Below are 6,702 nucleotides of genomic sequence, written 5' to 3'. Positions count from 1 at the left end.
GAAAAATCCTACATCCGCCCCTGTTTGTTCCAACTTCTCCCCTCTGGCAGGCTCTACAGAGCACTGTACCCCCCAAAACAACGAGATATAAAAATAGTTTCTTTACATGGGCTGTCATTCAAATGAATGCTTAACACTGTCAATAAATCCAACCATTCTGTATAAACTACACTGTACATTGTATGTATACTGGTACACTCTGTCATGTCCGTCTACCTCAGGCATGTATGTAAGTAACCTCCTAACATCTATTTCAGCATCTCTTGTTTCGCCTGTATAAGTCAATCCTCGTGTATAATATCTGAAGATTGTTGTGTTGTAGTGTTATTATTTCATATTAAGTACACTGAGAGAGCCACGAAACCAGTCAAATTCCATGAAATTCCAAATATCCAATTTGCCCCTCTGAGAATCGTCACCTTAACATGGTGGAGGGGTTTGGGTGTCCCGGTGATTCTAGGAGCTGTGTTGTTGGGGGCAATAGCTCCTGGTAGGGTCTCCCAAGGCAAATTGGTCCAAGGGGAGGGGCCAGACTAAGAGCGATTTCCAAGAAACCCAATGAAATTACACCAGCAGAGCTACAGCACCTCGCTCAGAAAAGGGAAACAAAGGCCCTCTCCTGGAGCCCGACCTGGGAAGGGAGCTCGCCGGTCAGCATCTGGTGGCCGGGACCAGAGAGTGTGTTCCAATTATTGGGGCATCACATTGCTCAGCCTCCCTAGGGAAGTCTACTCTAGGGTGCTGGAAAGGAGGCTCTAACCGATTGTCGAACCTCGGATCCAGGAGGAACAATGCAGATTCCATGCTGGCCGTGGAGCAACAGACCAACTCTTTACCCTTGCGGAATTGCTGCGGGAGTTTGACCAGCCACTCTGCATGTGTTTTGTGGACTTGGAGATGGCTTACGACCATGTACCCCGGGGCACTCTGTGGGGAGTGCTGCAGGAGTATGGGTTACCATGGTAGTTGCTACAAGCCATCCGGTTCTTGAATAACCAAAGTGAGAGCTGTGTTCGCATTCTCGGCACGAAGTCAAACACCTTTTCGGTGGGTGTCGTACTCCGCCTAGGTTGTTCCTTGTCTCTGATTCTGTTTGTGGTATTCATGGACAGGATCTCCAGGCGCAGCCAAGGTGAGGAGTGTGTCTCTTTTGGGAACTTCAGAATTGTATCTCTACTCTTCACAGATGAAGTGGTTTTGTTGGCTTCAGAACACAACCTCAAGCACGCACTGGGGCGATTTGCAGCTGAGTGTGAAATGGTCAGGATGAGAGTCAGAACCTCCAAGTTGTGGCAGAAGTGCCAGTCACCTTTCACTGGCGGAGCGTAGTGAGCGGGACTGAGTGTAGACCTGAATGAGGGAGTTCAGGTAGGCGGGAGCCGTTTTAGTTGCTGTTTTGTAATTGAGCATTAAGGTTTTAAATTTGATGCAGGCAGCAACTGGGACACAGTGGACGGATATGAACAGTGGAGTGACATGCTGTTTTTGGTTGGTTGAAGATCAGACACACTGCCGCGTTTTGGATCATTTGCAGAGGTTTGAAAATGTATGCAGGGAGACCTACCAGTAAGGAGTTGCAGTAGTCAATGCGTGATATAACAAGAGCCTGTACCAGTAGTTGTGCTGCATACTCAGACAGATATGGTTTAATTTTCCTGATGTTGTACAGGGCAAATCGGCATGATCGAGCAATCGAGACCCCGTGAATCTTAAAGGATAGTTGGTCATCAATCATGACACCCAGGTTACGGGCAGACTTTGTGGGCATGAGCTGGGTTGATCCGAGCTGGATATTGATCTGTTGTTGTAAGGATGGACTGGCTGGGATGACGAGCAGCTCGGTCTTAGATATGTTAAGCTGAAGGTGGCTTTCTTTCATCCATGCAGAGATATCAGCAAGGTATGACGATATCCGTGCCGAGACTGTGAGATCATCTGGCGGAAATGATAGGAAGAACTGGGTATCGTCAGCATATGAATGGTATGAGAATCCATGTGAGAGGATGATTGCACCAAGTGAGGAGTTGTATATTGAGAAGAAGAGGGGACCTATCACTGACCCTTGAGATACCCATGTGGATAAGCTGTGCAGGTTGGACACTTCTCTCCAAGATACTCTAAAAGATCTCCCTGAGAGGTAGGACTTGAACCAGTGGAGGGCAGATCCTGAGATACTAAGCTCAGTGAGTGTGGGGAGGAGGATTTGGTGGTTAACCATGTCAAAGGCAGCTGACCGATCTAGCAGCAATAAAGCTGAGGACTGAGCAGCAGTTCTAGCCAAATGCAGTGATTCTATTGCCAACAGGAGTGCAGTCTTGGTAGTTAGACCCTCCTTAAAGCCAGACTGATCAAATCAAACAGATTGTTCTCAGAAAGGAATTCAGAGACTTGGTTAAAGACCGTGTGCTCAAGTATTTTTGAAAGAAACTGTAGGATTTTGTCGGCGCTGTGACGGCCTGTCCAAGGTGGGTGTCTCCCCACCTACCGCCCAATGACTGCTGGGATAGGCTCCAGCATCCCCGTGACCCTGAGAGCAGGATAAGTGGTTTGGATAATGGATGGATGGATGGTAGGAGTGAAACCAGTAATTTGTTTTCAAACTGGGCTGGATTGAGTGTAGTTTTTTTGAGCAGCGGGGTGACTCAAGCTTGCTTAAATGCAGTGGGGAACACACCCATCGTAAGTTAAAAGTTGATGATGTGTGTGACTGCGGGGTTAAGTGTGGGGTCTGTAGGAGGTTGGATAGTATCAGGTCCAGTGGACAGGTAGTGGGACGAGAGTCCAGCAAAAGCTTGGAGATTTCCTCCCCAGTCAGGAGGCAGAATGAGGTGATTGAGGCACTATTAGCTGGCAGCGGCAGATGGAGTTGGTCAGGCTCAGAGAACTGGTTACTGATGCCACAAGTCTTATCAGTAAAGTACGAGGCAAACATGTCAGGAGTGAGCAGAGAGGAGGTCTCAGGAAGAGGCAGATTGAGGAGTGAATTAAAAGAGAAAAAAAACCACAACATTTTTTGAGCATCAGTGGCGCCACAGATCTTGTTCTGATAGTAAGTGGTCTTAGCTGTTTTTAAGCGGAGGAGAATGATGCTAGGAGATGCTGATGTCACTGAGGTCAGTGGACTCTGGTTTTATGCCATTTTCTCTCTGCCGCTCTGAGCCCCACCCTTTGCTCTCTGATGACCTCAATGAGCCAGTAAGGAGGCCATAAATTGAATAAAGAAGTGGTCTGACAGATGTAGAGGGGTGACAGTCAGATTTGCTGTGGAGCAGTTCCGAGTCAAGGTCAGATCAAGAGTATTGCCCAATTTGTGTGTGGGAGGGGTTGGGGACCTATCTGAGGTCAGAGGAAGACAGAGGAGACAGGAAGTCAGTCGCTTGGTTTTTTTTCAGTAAGTATATTCATGTGTCCCATGACAATCATTGGTGTGTCATCATCAGGAATGGCTGAGAGTAACATGTCTAGTTCGGCTACAAAGTTCCCCAGTTGATACCCTGGTGGGCGGTATACGACAATCAAATAGTTTAATAGGAGCAGTAACCATGACTGCATGGTACTCAGAGGAGGAGTTGTTGCTTGGTGGAGGAGGCTTAGTGAATTTCGAGTCTTTGTAAATGAGGACACCCGTACCGCCTCCACACCCAACAGAATGGGGTGTGTGTGAGAAAGCAGAGTCAACAGAGAGTGCGGCCTGTGTCAGTGTTTTCTGGACGTATCCAGGTTTCGGTCAGCGCTAGTACCTGAATGTCTGACAGATTAGCAAGTGCTTGGATAAATTCTGTTTTATTTACAGCCGGTTGGTAATTCCATGAGCCAAAAATAAAGGAGTAGTGTGTAGAGGAGGCTTTCCTGATTGAACATGATGAATGTCTCCTGTAGATAACACATATGCTCTAAGTAAAGCCTATATATGGGGTTCCATTAGTGAGTGATGTGAGGATATAAGGAGGTGATATTAGGTAATGCTGAACATTAAAATCATCACCTTGACTATGTCTGATGAGCAATGGATCCCTCATTTAAATTAGTGAGAACGGTCTTCTTGAAAAACATAGATGCAACACAATGCATTATGCTTTCAGAGTTTATACATTTATTATACACACCCGGATGGACAAGACAATAACAGGAAAGAATATCTCCTTTTAAAATCTGTATTCTGTCCACAGTCTTTTGTTGAAGATAGGTGCTCCTGTTCATGTTTAGTACACAAAATAGCATGGTCAACAGAGAGCAACATTAGCTGGTCAGTAAATTAAATATGCAAACATAGAAACATTTATTATAGGTATATGTCCTGGAATTCTGCATCCTCAAAACACATGGATAGCTACATTTGATGTAGTCATTTTCTTACAAAATGAGATTTTCTCACATGTGTACATCTTTTGGACATTGAATCTTTCTATACAGCTACAGGTATTTTCAGAGTGTGTCACTAAGCAAATTTCCAATACAATTTAAAGCCTGTTTTACGCCATTGCTAATTCTGAATAGCGTGACATATTACATAACATCACATAGTGTATTCTTAAACAGCCACAGTACATATTTGTCACAGGAAAAAACGTGGGTAGTTAGGGGCAAAATAAGTGATTTGTTATTTCAATTATTATGAGGGGAAAAGGGGGAGGTGTGGTATTGTGTGTCTCGCTGTTCTTTGGCATCATTTTCTTTACTGAGTGATATAATTTTTAACTCCCAGAATGCTTCCGCTTCCGGTGTGGGAAGATGGCTGCGCGAGTTCAAGTTTGCAGCGGCCTCACCCGGTACCGGTGTGGGAAGATGGCAGTGCGAACTTATGTTTGTGGTGGCCTCACCCAGTACCGTCCATGCAGAGACTTTGTCCATGTCTGCATCTAAGTTTGTGTTTTCATTTGATGGCTGGGAGAGCTGGCGCTGGATCGGCTGGGAGAGCTTGGTCTGCTGCGTCCTGTGGGACCAGGGACCATGGCCCAGCCTGGAGCTGTGTCCGAGGAGGAAACATAGAGGGCGGTCTGACAGGACGCGGAAGCGGAGCAGGCTAAGCTAACTACTAGCCTATGCAGATCTGCAGTTCCGATAACACCAAGGGCTGTCTGGCGGCAGCCTTGCCAGCATTGACTGTGTTTCTAGGGTCATCGTGTGGTGTATGGGGAGATGTGTCGAAGGTGTCTGGCCAGGAGAGCTGGCATTGGATCGGCTGGGGGAGGCTGGTCTGCTGCGTCTGTTGAGCTCAGGGACCATGGCACTGCTTGGAGCTGCACCGAGGAGGAAACTGACAGGATGCGGAAGCGGGGTAGGCTAAGCTAACTGCTATCCCATGCAGACCGACAGTCCGGCAATCATCCTGGCGTTCGCTCTCTTGGACATTGAATTTTTTATACGTATATATATATTGGATATACACTGTATCAAAACATGTTTTTTGCTTTTAAGTCACTCCTCAATCTGCCTCTTCCCCCGACCGCCTCTCTGCTCACTCCTGACATGTTCGCCTTGTACTTTACTGATAAGGCTTGAGCCATCAGTAACCCATCCATAGGGTTAGTGGTTGTGTCAGGAAGGGCATCCGACGTAAAATTTTGCCAAATCATTATGCGGATTGACAAGACCACCATCAGTGCTGTGCCCTCACAGGATACCGAAGGAAACTATCGAATCCGTTGTGGCGACCCTTGGGAAACAGGGAAGAAGCTGAAAGAAGAAGAAGAAGAAGAAGAAGATACAAAAGTATTGAGACACCTGGCCATTATCCCTTCAGGAGCTTTTATGACATCTCATTCTAAATCCATAGGCATTGATATGGAGCCCCCCCCCCCTTTGCAGCTATAACAGCTTCCACTCTTCTGGGAAGGTTTTCCACAAGATTTTGGAGTGTGTCTGTGGGAATTTTTGCCCATTCATCCAGAAGAGCATTTGTGAGCTCAGGCACTGATGTTGGACGAGAAGACCTGGCTCGCAATCTCCGTTCTAGTTCATCCCAAAGGCGTTCGATGGGGTCGAGGTCAGGGCTCTGTGCGGGCCAGTCAAGTTCCTCTCACACCAAACTCACCCAACCATGTCTTAAATGGACCTTGCTCTGTGCACTGGGGCACAGTCATGCTGGAACAGAAAAGGGCCGTCCCCAAACTGTTCCCACAGCTGTTCCCACAAACTATCCCACCATTGCATAGAATTGTCCAAAATGTCTCGGTATGCTGAAGCATTGAGACTTCCCTTCACTGGAACTAAGGGGCCTAGCCCAACCTCTGAAAAACAACCCCATACCATTATCCCTCCTCTACCAAACTTTACAGTTGGCACAATGCAGTCAGGCAGGTAACATTCTGCTGGCATCTGTCAAATCCAGACTCGTCTATCAGACTGCCAGACAGAGAAGAGTGATTCGTCACTCCACAGAACACGTTCCCACTGCTCCAGAGTCTAGTGGCAGCGTGCTTTACACCACTCCATCTGACGCTTGGCATTGTGCTTGGTGATGTAAGGCTCGCATGCAGCTGCTCGGCCATGGAAACCCATTCCATGGAGCTCCTGGAGCACAGTTTTTGTGCTGATGTTAATGCCAGAGGAAGCTTGGAACTCTGCAGTTATTGAATCAACAGAGCGTTGGCGACTTTTACGTACTATGTGCCTCAGCACTTGTTGACCCCGCTGTGTGACTTTACGTGGTCTGCCACTTCGTGGCTGAGTTGCTGTTGTTCCTAAACGCTTCCACTTTTC

The sequence above is a fragment of the Lampris incognitus genome, chromosome 8 (genome assembly GCF_029633865.1).
Source record: "Lampris incognitus isolate fLamInc1 chromosome 8, fLamInc1.hap2, whole genome shotgun sequence".
In the NCBI taxonomy this organism is placed as follows: Eukaryota; Metazoa; Chordata; class Actinopteri; order Lampriformes; family Lampridae; genus Lampris; species Lampris incognitus.
The sequence above is the reverse complement of the archived record's forward strand: the minus strand, read 5'-3'. Positions refer to the sequence as shown.